Below are 12,448 nucleotides of genomic sequence, written 5' to 3' on the forward strand. Positions count from 1 at the left end.
TCCCAAAGGCGGCCGGCTGCCCCTCCAGCCACGGGCATTCACGCCCACTGCGGCTTGACGCATTGCAGGTGCGGCGCGGCCAATCAGGCGCCTCGACTCTTTCCGGCCAACTACTGCAGGGTCGCGCTGGCCAATCAGAGCATCCTTGTCAAACTGAATGAGGAAAGTAGCCTCGGCAGCGCCAACTAAACAACCGGCTCCAGAGCAGCGCGTTTTGGGGCGTGGAAGGCAAGAGCTGCTGTGTGCTCCTCCGCCGGGAGATATAGTGCCCTCGGCCCGCGCCCCGCCCCGCCTGCCCGCGCGCGCTTGAAAAGCTTAGGCTTGAGGCTCGCCTATTCTCTTCCCCTCGGAGGCACGGGAAGCAAGGAGTTGCTTTAAGAACAATACTGAGTTCCTTTGCCGTGGCACGTGGCATTCCGAGGGGCGATCTCAAACTACTCTCGCCCTGCCTCCTGGCCTGTTGAGGCCGCGCTCGTTACGGTTCATCCGGCACGTTGTGAGAAACGGTTGCCACTGGTGAAATAAGAAAAACCTCCCCTTATCTCCAAAACCTGACTCGATCCGCCTCCGAGACGACCCTTCCTGTTTACGAGCTGAGGCCCAGCCGCCCGACAAGCATCCTTGTGGGCACTTTTGTTTTAGAAGGGCCCTTTTCCATTTCGCTCCTGTGGTCCCGCGGGCTCGGGTTTTCCACCGCGGCCGAGCAGGAGGGGCCTGAGGGGGACGCGCCAGGAGCCGGCCTGGGGGATACGGGACAGACGAGGGTAACTTAACAGGCAGTGAGCTGAGAGCCAATGGTTAGCTCCTGGTAGACCGACGGGGAGCTTCTTGTGTCCTGAGGAAAGACTCTCCTAGATGGAGGAGAAGGCTTAGTGAAATAACCTGTCAAACGTGCCAGACCTGGTACCATAGTCTGCCTAGTGTGTAGTCTGCCTGGGTTTCTCTAATCCCTCACTGTACAGTGAAACAGTCTGAGATCCAGGAGGGTCAATGGACCCTCCTGCAGTCACACAGCAACTGAGGAGCAGAGCACAGAACAGAATCTAGGTTGTCTGTCTCCCAAGCCCGTGTTTTTCTGCTATAGTAACACCTCATCTTCTGGAGCTGATGCTGTAGTGTGAGATGGCTCAAGCATTTGGGGAGCTTTATTGTATAATTGAAGGAAGGTATAGGAATTAAGGGAACTACGTTGTCTCTGAACATAATTTTCCATTAGTGTCCTACAGAGAAAGTTAGCAGAGAAGAAATGTTACTTGGTTATTCTCACTCCTGTAAGAATCTAGCTAAGAAAATGAATTCCTCTGGATTTCTTAGAACTGCCATTTCATTTAAATGTGATTTTATCCTCTCTGATTTTGACACAATATGACTTGGATGATCTAATGATTTTTGTGATTGAACTACTGTATATTCCTGTTTCCAAGATTATGCTATTAATGGTCTTTCCTGAGGTTTTACAACTTGTAGTGGTGTCTGCTCTGTACCAGTGTAAAAGTTGTTCTCTGATCTAAGGCTATAGTTGTCAGTTGCTGTTTATTGCTGCTTCTTAGGCTTTTACTCAAAGCCTTGATCAAAAAGTAGAAAAGCTGGGGTTTTCTTTTTTGTTTGAAGATGTTGGGCGTAGGAGTTTATTAATTTATTTTTGCTGTGTTGGGTCTTCGTTTCTGTGCGAGTGCTTTCTCTAGTTGTGGCAAGCAGGGGCCACTCACTATCGCGGCCTCTCTTATTGCGGAGCACAGGCTCCAGACGTGCAGGCTTAGTAGTTGTGGCTCACGGGCCTAGTTGCTCCGCAGCATGTGGGATCCTCCCAGACCAGGGCTCGAACCCGTCTCCCCTGCATTAGCAGGCAGAGTCTCAACCACTGCGCCACCAGGGAAGCCCTGTGGTTTTCTTTCTGTAGGCGGCTAGTAGTCATCTCTAAAGGTGTTTACCAAATGAGCAAATATCTGAACTTCCAAATGAGCAACTCATTATAAAAATACCTACTCAAAGAAATAGTACATCATATTTCTTTTGCAATGTGTATGGCATAGGAAATATGTACCATGACTTCTTGGTGTCAAGTCAGATCATAATGTGAGATAAGAGCTCTGGCTGTGCCACTAACAAATTGGAAATTCTTGGCTAAGCCCCTCTGTTCCCTGGACCTCAGTTTTCTATTCTGTCGAATGAGAGGATTGAATTAGATGATTTCCAGATTTCCTTTCAGCTCTAATATTTGATTCTGCTGCAAAGAAGTTAGACCATAACATAGCTGTGTCGTTATATTTAGGCTTACCTGCTTCTGCATGTAGTGCTTTAAGCTTTTTTTTTTTTTTTTTTTTTTTTTGCCGTACGCGGGCCTCTCACTGTTGTGGCCTCTCCCGTTGCAGAGCACGGGCTCCGGACGCGCAGGCTCAGCGGCCATGGCTCACCGGACCAGCCGCTCCGCGGCACGTGGGATCTTCCCGGACCGGGGCACGAACCCGTGTTCCCTGCATCGGCAGGCGAACTCTCAACCACTGCGCCACCAGGGAAGCCCTGCTTTAAGCTTTTAAAGTCACTTTTACATTTATTTTCATGCTGGAGGGAGAGTCCCCATTTACCAAGAAGTTAGGTTTACTGTAAAGTGTATCCCAGGTTTATCTTAATGTGAATCAGTGTGCCACAAAATATTCCTCTGAGTTTACTTCAGTCCTAATACATACCAAACCTGCTACTTTTGGTGGTCAGAAAAGTAGCTCACTAAATTGTGAGCTCCTCAAGGACGGGGCCTATCAAATTTATCTTCATATTCACAGTGTTTAGTGAATTTCATTTCCATGAGCTCAATAAAAGTTTATTGAAGGAATGAATGAACAATAATTAGGACAGAGGTAGAAAGAAGAACTTGGATGTGAAGGGGTCTTTTGAGTTCCAAGAAAATCAATCAACCAATACTTATGGAGAGTCTACAGTGTAGAAGGTATAGTTTCTTTTTTCAACACCACAATTTTTTTTCCATTTGAATTGTCTTCACTTTTTATTTTTAAATTACGGAAATATCGTCATTATGGGACATTAATCTTTTGAAATAGCAGGGCTTATCTTCAAGCTTTCCTTTATATGTATTCTATCATGTTCTTTGAAGAATATAAATATTTAGAAGAAAATGTTTTTTTAAAAAATGTGACACTCAAAATTGCTCACTTTCCCCTTTTATTGTTGCTTTTCTGGTCTTTGTAAAGAGATCATGTCCTCTTCCCAGCTTTTGATCATTTTTGGCTCTTTTTGGAAATAAATGTCCAGGATTGATCTGTCAGTGGGAGTAGGCATGGCCTAGTCTGTTCTAAGTATTTTAACTGAGTATCATTCAACAAAGTAGGAACTCTATAATGATCTGAATTTTTACCATTTATAAAAAGATGTAACTCTTGAGTCAAGTCCCCTATGACCTTAGCTCTATTTACATTCACATCTCCAGGGGTCTCCTAGTTACTAGGGAATTCTGCACAAGTTCCTCACAAATTTCACAAGCAAAATATTTAGAATCATAAAATTCTAAATCAGGGATGCACCAGAGAAAGTCCATCTGGGTCCCCTTTCCCATTTTTCAGATAAGAAAACTAAGTTCCAAGAAGTACAAGTTCAGGACAGAGCTGCCTTTAGGGTCTTACTAGACAGATCTTTCCTTTGACCTTTGAAAACATTTTAATGAAAGATTAATCATATTAAGGGGATCAGAGGTATGTTATCATTTACAAGGCCTCCGAGTGACTGTGGAAAATCTCTAGATGACTTTGCTTTGGACTTTGTGATTCCATTTAGGGATTGGCTGTCCTGAATTGTTCCCTGTGCTAGGCCTTATCTATACAGCTTGTTTAAAATCTTTGACCTTCCTTTAAATTGCTGACACTTTCCTGTTGTTAAGCCTTATCATAGTTTCTTTACTTACGTCTTCTTCAGGCTAGCAGTGGTTCCCTTTCTTATTCCCAAAAGAGCTCAGAGAAGCTAATTTTTAAAAAGAATTTTTTTTAACTGAAGTGTAGTTTATTTACAATGTAGTGCAAAGAAGCTAATTTAAAAAAAAATTTATTTATGTATTTGGCCGCGCCAGGTCACTGCCACGTGCAGGATCTTCATTGTGGCATGCAGGATCTTTTAGTTGCAGCATGCAGGCTCTTAGTTGCAGCATGCGGGATCTAGTTCCCTGACCAGGGATTGAACCTGGGCCCCCTGCATTGGGAGTATGGAGTCTTAACGGCTGGACCACCAGGGAAATCCCAAAGAAGCTAATTTTTTGAGATGAGTTACAAACAAATGAAAGGGTAAGTAGTTATACAATTATAATTTTTTCATATCATTCCAAAGTATTTTTTAGGGTATTGCAAAATGCTAATAAAGAATAATCATGGATATATCTTCATTTCTCACTGTGCAACTTTTAGGCTCGTTCCTAAAAATTTGGTTCTTTTCTTCAGCTGATTAAAACAGGTATGAATGGACTTGTTCAGCGTATGGTGCTCTTTCACAGAAAGAAAAACTTGTTCCATGACTTTTGCAGCACCTAACCCCCAACCCAGCTGGCTACCTAGCAAATGTTACAAGCAGCAGAGTTTAGAAAGTAAAAATGGCTCGGTGGCAGCCTGTGGTATCACCATACAAAGCATAGGTTGAAATGCATGCTCTAGTCTCAAAGGACCCCAAAATACAAAGTTCCCACAGGTGTATACAAAGTCCTGAACGGCTCTGTTCAGTTCTCAACCTTTCTTTAGGATTTGAAAGTCAGAAATACCTCTGTTAGAATCACTATGTCAATAGGCCATTTAAGACATGGCTCCTATATTTTGCTGCTATTTGGTTTTGAGGTCATTTCCTAGGTTTCAAACGTTGTGTGAAACAGGTGCAACTAGGAAACTTTGTGTGGCAGAGAAGAGCTAGAGCAGTGAAACGTGAAACTATAAATCAGTTCTCTGAGTCACAAATCTCTTCGGCGGCTCTAGAAGACAGTGATGACTCAGCAAGCATTCCACTGGCATGGTGGAGGGAATGAGTCTGCGAGGGCGTGTTGCCCTGGGCACCAGCCTGTTGGGGGCGTGGAAAGATGGGAGACCTTGGATCTTCCCACTGCTGAACTGTTAGACTGCTTCAGATTCCCTGACTGGTTCTGAATCGCCCTCTATCTGACCTTTGCCATGTTTAGCTGATTGATGTTTTGGATATTACAAACAACCACAACTTGTATTTGTCTAGCTAGGTATTTATTGTTTACAAACGAATTCGACATTCTTTTCTCGCATGTAACCCTCACACAAGCCTTTGAGGTTTTGTTATTACACCCATTTTACAGATGAGATGGCCGAGTCTGTGTGGTTAACTGGCCAAGGAAATAGTCATTTAACCTGGCAAATAATATGCCACAATATTATCCTCTTCTTGGGAAATAACTGTTTTCTTTGTCAAAACAATAAAAATAACCAAGCTTTTCGCTGAAATAAGACAAAATTTCTTTCGTTTTGGTTTATATAGGAGGATGTGAGAAGAAAGGGGGCACACCACTACTCAGTTGTACAGCTTAAAAACTCTCCTGAAGGCAAAGCTTTTCAGGGACCAAATGATCCAGTCATCTTGTTGTGATGCCTAGAGTTGGTTTATTAGCCAACGACTCGGAGTCTCTACTTAGGATGAATAAGACTCAAGAAGCATCTTCACTGGACTTAGACAGAGATAGTTCCAGTTTTTCTGTTCAACTACAACTTGCCTTTGGCCGTATTTTCTCCATATAGGAAGCAGGGAATGGATCCAGTCATGTGAAAGTGGGGAAAGAATTGCAGAAGGAGGAAGGATCAGCCCAGGTCCATATGTGCTCAGGGCTGTAGAAGGGTACAGGTCAGGATCAAAGCAGGAACAGTCTGGCCTGTTCCTGAGGAAGTATGATCTGCCACCAAATCTAGGGAGACTCATTTCTGGTGGTAGTTCCAGTGGTAGTATTAAAGCAAAAGACTTCCTTTTCCTTTTCTCTCTGCTTTGGAAAATTCACTTCTCATATCCTCTCTGGCCCAGTAGTGAACTGAGCTCACCACTAATCAATTAAATAATCTATTGATATTTATTATCAGGTGCTGTGCTGAGCTCAGAGTATAAGATGGTAGGTTCTGCTACTACCTGGTTGAGGAGATGAAATACATGAAAAGATAATATCAAGTAGAAATGGGTAAGAGGTGTAGGAATTCAGAAGAGAGGAAGTATCATTCAGAGCTATGATAATTGGGAAAGTTTGAAAGATGTGTGATTTAAAGAGGACATGAAGGACTGGTAGGATTTAGATTGGTGTTGAGGATCTGGACACTGAGAATGGCATGGAAAAGGCAGTGAGTTGGGAGGGCAGAATGAGTATTCAGGGGTCAGAGAGTAAACCAATTTGTCTGAGGCAGAGAATTCATATTTGTAGAATAACAAAAGTAATGCTGAAAAAGTAGATCAACAGGCTGTTGAAGGGCTTTGAATGCTAGGCACAAGGACTTTGCATTTTATCTCCTGCAGGCATTGGGGAGCCTCTGAAAGTTTCTGAGCAGAGAAGTGACAGGATGAAGCTAATTTGGGTGACTGACTGTGTGCTGCATGTATCAGAAGGGAACAAACTAATTGGGATGAACAAAGAATAATGGACGTGGTACTAAAAGTTTGGAACCCTCAGGATTCTTGATCCAGGCAAACATGCTGCTCCTTCCTTTTTTTAAATCTCTAGAATGGTGCTGTCCAATAAAACTTTTGTGATGATGGAAATGTTCTGTGCTGTCCAACACGGTAACCACTAGCTATGGGGGCCTACTGAGTACTTGACTGTGGCTAGTGAAACGAAGGAACTACATTTTAAAATTTTAATTATTTTGAGTTAAATAGCCACACGTAGCTAGTGGCTACTGTATTGAACATCATGGCTCCAGAAGGCAGGATAAAGACTTCATTATGATTCAAAACCAAACCACACAGTTACCAAAATAAATCTTAATTCTGTTGCAATTGGTGAGGCCCATTCTTTGGTATAATCCACAGTCAGCATCAGTTTCTCTAATTTATCACTATGGCCCAGTTTTCTGCATATCAAAACCTCAGAGAAAGTACCAGTTTGTGCGGATCACTGGCTCTGCCCTTCAGGCAAACTGAGTCACCCCAAAACCTGCCATTCCAGCTTACCACTGTGGCTACACAGCCCTCAGATGACTAGTTGTTAAATCATCTATAAGCTGCTAAATGCCTATTGTTGCATGGATGTCTTAGACCTGCTCTCTGGTATGACCCCCACTGTAGCACATGTGGTAGAAATGAGAAGTTGCTGGTTACTGTTTGGATGTTGATTAAAGCTACTTTTGCACTTGACTTTTGGATTAATGGGGAAAATGGTGACTCAGGAATTTCCAAAATAATATGGCTTAGAGAATACATTGCTCAGTAGGTCAGCTGCATTGTTTTTAAAAAAAGTTTAAATTTAGTGTAAACACCTAAAGCACAAAAACTATGATCTTATCCCATTGGGCATTTTAGAATCTGAATTCAGATACTTGGTCCTTAAGTCTGTATAACTGTTGGCTGCCTGTGACTTAAAATTCAGTCCATTAAAGCACAGACCTAACGAGGCCCAAGTCATGGGTCCAGTCTCATTAATGGTCAATTATTTTGCTCTGTTCTCACACTTGTTGTGTTGCATATTCATGACCTTGGTCACAAGGGTGGACCAAGCCAGAGAGGGAATAGTGCAAATCCATGACCACAGCTACTAGCAAAAGAAGCACAAGCCCTGTGAATGGAGGGCAAGATGTATCCTCTACTATACAAAAGAAAGTGTTTAAAAAACAAACAAGAATTGGGCACATATGCAAGGTGAATGGTGCTATTTGGAAATATTTCACTTTAGATCATTAACTAAATATACTGATGAACCCTGCAAGCTGGAACACACAGTAGGGCATGTAGTGGTCTGGTTATGATTCACTTAAAATTCTGGGACACTAAATAGACATATGCTAAAATTGATAATGTTTTTCTCATGGTAATAAGTCATGGCCTAACACCTGCTTATTTTGTTACAATGGTAACACATTTCAAGTTTGAATGTAATGTTAGAATTTTCCCTGTATTCTTTACCTATCTAAGAGTCATTCATAAAATATAATAGCAAAAAAAAAGATAATAGCAAAATTTTATATGGAAAAATAATGAGGTATTTTGTCATTGATGGGGATAGTAAAGCTTGTGTAATAATCCTGTATAACATTTAATGAAATGTAAATCCACACACAAACAGCAGGAACCTGTTCTGGTTATTGGAGATGATTAATGAGGAAGACAATCCCAAATGGTGGATCATCATCAAATTATATTGGACTATGGGGCAGAGAAGGAGGGAGCTGGGGATGGTGGAGAGGTAGAAGACAAGATTTCTCTCCTGTGAGACAGCTTACAAATTCCTTAAGGAAAATCCTCTAACTAGATAATCCATCCATGAAGACACAATAGACTATGGTTATATTCAGTGAATGAATTTAGACTGGTTACTTTGTAAAAACCATCAAACCAACCATTCACCTCTTTTTTTCTCTCTCTCTCTCTCACACACACACACACACAGTCATTTTCTCAAAAGACTGTAAGCTCCATGAAGGCTAGGAGATCTATGTATGTATCTATGTATCTATCTATCTACCTATCTATCCATCCAACCAATCATCCATCTCTCTCTGTGTTTAATTTAGAATACCAACTCCCAGGGCTTCCCTGGTGGCGCAGTGGTTGGGAGTCCGCCTGCCGATGCAGGGGACACGGGTTCGTGCCCCGGTCCGGGAAGATCCCACATGCCGCGGAGCGGCTGGGCCCGTGAGCCACGGCCGCTGAGCCTGCGCGTCCGGGGCCTGTGCTCTGCAAAGGGAGAGGCCACAACAGCGAGAGGCCTGCATATCGCAAAAAAAAAATTTAATAAATAAAATTAAATAAAATACCAACTCCCAAAGATACAGCATGGAATAGGACTGGGATTAGGGAGTCCTTGGCTATCTCTTTCAACGAAAGCATATAGTCAACTAAATGTTTGACAGTGAGCAAGTCTCCTCACCTCTTTAGGTCTCCTCTGCAAAATGAGAAATGTCCTCCAACTAGGAAGCATCACAAAGTAAAAGTTTTGCTTTTTCTTATGCATTCTACTCCTTGTGTGGGAGATACAGTTATTACTACATTCCTATGATCTTGTTTTAGTTTTAAATCCTTGGGTAAGAAGTATCTCTTTAACAACCAAATTTGAACCTTATTCTTTGTGCTCCTTCCAAAAAAATTAAAAATAAATTCTATTAAAAATTCTATTAAATTACAAGAGATATAGTGTAATGCTTACATGTTTGGTCCTCTGAAATAGATTTTTGGGTTCCACCACTTAAATTAGGCAAATCACTGAATCTCTCAGTGCCTTGATTTCTACATAAGGATAATAATGACACTGGCCTCACAGGATGGGCAGGAAGAAGAAATAATACAGTTAGCACAGAGCCTGGCCATAGCCAATTCTCAGCAAACGTTAATTTTTAAGCCATTCCCATTTCTCCATTTGTCCTCTTCATCTTCAGTATATGTATATTTGTGTGTATACACGCATATATGAAATAATGTATAATATATATTATACATGTATATTTTATAATAACGTATATTATAATCTCAGGCACAGCGTTTTACAGCTGGAAGGAATTTTTAGATTAAATCCAAACCTCTTGTTTTACCCCTGAGTATGTAAAATTATTACATTTGTATTCTTTCTGTTAGACTCAGATAGGTAATCAGGTTAGTGACAGAAATGATATTCGAACTTGAGATTCCTGACTTGGGGTTGCATTCTTTCTATTTTTCTTCAATTTAACATTACTTTATATAAATAATAATAACCATTTTCTATCAATACTATGAAATATTCCATAGTATTTGGTTCTCAGTAAATTATGACTTCATAATAATGTGGCTTATTTTCTTGATTCTTTTCATAAATTAGGAAGTTTATTCACTTAAAGAAATCTTTAATGAACACCCAGTGATCATCTAGGTGGTCAGAAGAACCTGCTTCAGGAAACAGGTAAATCTTCACACGGTACCTTTAAAAATTTCAGGTTTTAATTTCACTAATATATAATCTAATATTAGAGCCCCTGAGCAAGATCTTGGGCAAGTCACTTGACCTTCTTATATTTCAATGTGTCAAACTGGCCGTAAAACTGAGTAAAGCATGACCTCATTATAAATCCAATTAGACTTGAAACCTAAGATGTGATTTGATACATTAAAGAATTACCAAAAGGGAACTCTAGCTGGTAAAATATGAAGAATCACAATAATGAATTTTACTATAATAAGTAAAATGATTCTGAAATACAGTTTTTAGCAAGTAAAATCATGAAAAAGTTTCAAAGTGTTTTATTTGGGTGAAATAGGTTAAATGATAGAGGAAGAAATATTATTTTAGAAAATGCCTGTTTTTCAAAACCATAGATTGTAGCAACTTAATTATAAGGCATGGAAGACTATTAGAAGGTAATAAACCCTTAACAAACACATTTCATTTCTAGGCCACTATTTCCCCCTACCTACACAATGTATGCCAAGTTTTAAAATGTATTTAACTAACTACTGTATGAAAACCTGGCAAAAGAATACAAATGCCCTTAGTGTGTTTAGCCATTTAGACTGTAACTCACTGTATTCTTTTAACTGACTTTATATTAGTCCCTTTCCCCCTATTTCCAACTCTCCTATTAATATATACATTTAAAAATATATATATACATACATTTTATTCCCACTCAGGATACCCCTGTGAGCACAAGATGATGACGATGACGATGGCGATGACAATGACAGTGATTGGTAGATGTGTTAACTGGATGATGTCTTTCTCACCTGCAGAGGGAAGGCAGTACCATTCCCTGGCTTGCTGCTACAGCTTTCTCTTTAAATCGTACAGCAGGTTCACCCTTTCTGCAGCATTCCAGAAGGAATATCAGTAAGACCAGTTCCACAGATGCTTGTCTGAGGTTATCACAGAAGTCCTGGGGCATCTACAATGTGCCTGAACGTTTTCCATTGTTTTAAAACATCTTTCTGCAGACTTTGTCAAAGCCAGAAACAAACACAACCAAGCAAAGCCCTTTCAAGCAGAGCTTGTCAATCGCACACTTTGCCACATTCTCTGAAACAGTAAGCAAATGATAACTTGCAACTGTTGCTCAGGCCCTGTAAACAAAAGATCAAATTCTGTGCTCTGCCTTGGCCAAAAAAGAAACTGCAGCATTTTGTCAAGATTTTTACAAAGTTCTGGGCTTCAAATTTACAACTGGTACTGTCGTTTCTCTAGTATACAGAAAATTGAAAACATTAGTAAATTTAAAGATTAAACTACCTGAAAAAGCATATAATTAAGATTGTACATTAAAGAATGGTCTAGCTCCATAGTAGAGTCAGTCAGCTGTGTGTTCTAGCTCTAATCTAGGGGATTCTATGTATCTATTTTTCTCCTTCTTTGTTTGTACGGGTGTATGAGTAAAGATCTGATCTCTCTCAGGACCAGGTAATTAACAAAAAAACCAAAACCAAACAAACAAAAAAATTAAAGCATGTGTTTTAAAGTCTATAGAAGATGCACAGATACATTAATTTCAGTAAGACTGGGGTCAGGATGAATAGTATTTTCCACAGGAAAAAGAGAACCAAACAGTAGGAGAGGGAGATTATTCAGGCATAAAAATTCAGTGGAAACGTAAAAACATTAAAATAAGACTGGCTAAGCATATGAACACGACACAGATTTAGCAACTGAGCATATATTAATTTGTCTCTGATATTACTTCAAATTTTCAAAAGCAAACGTCTGACCAATTTCTTGCACGAGGCACACTGCCCCTTCCCCTTCCAGACCCCTCTCCCCGGCAGCAGAAGGAGAGCAGTCAATTCCTGTCCCCAGCTCCCCGCGGCCGCCCCCTACCCTAGGACCGCCCGCAGCTCCCCAACGGAGGCGGCCAGCTGGGGACGACGAGGCCAGGGGCCAGGGGCACCCGGGTGCCCCAGCGGAGCGGTAGGAGATGTGAGGTGGGGGTAGGAGGGGGGGCCCACAGGTGGGGGTGGGGCTGGGGTGAGGGGCCTTGGGCTTCTGAAGCCCAGGGCCGCCCCAAGTCGGGGCTATGCTGACGTTCTGTCCTCGCCCCGGCCCCGGTGGGCATCTCCGGGGACTCTTCCCTGCACCTGTCCCGCGACCCTGCGCCTCTCCCCTCACCCTTCGCGTGTGGGTCTCCAGCCCCGGCCCGCCGCGGCAGGCGCGCAGGGGCCGGCGGGAGGCCGGGCGCGCCTGGGGGCGGGGCCGAGTGGCCAAGGCCCGGCCCTCGCAGCGCAGCTCAGAACGAGGCGGCCGCGGCTGAGGCGGAGGGATACCGAGCGCCGTATATATATGGCGGAGCTCAGG

Source organism: Phocoena sinus, chromosome 2 (assembly GCF_008692025.1).
Source record: "Phocoena sinus isolate mPhoSin1 chromosome 2, mPhoSin1.pri, whole genome shotgun sequence".
Lineage (NCBI taxonomy): Eukaryota > Metazoa > Chordata > Mammalia > Artiodactyla > Phocoenidae > Phocoena > Phocoena sinus.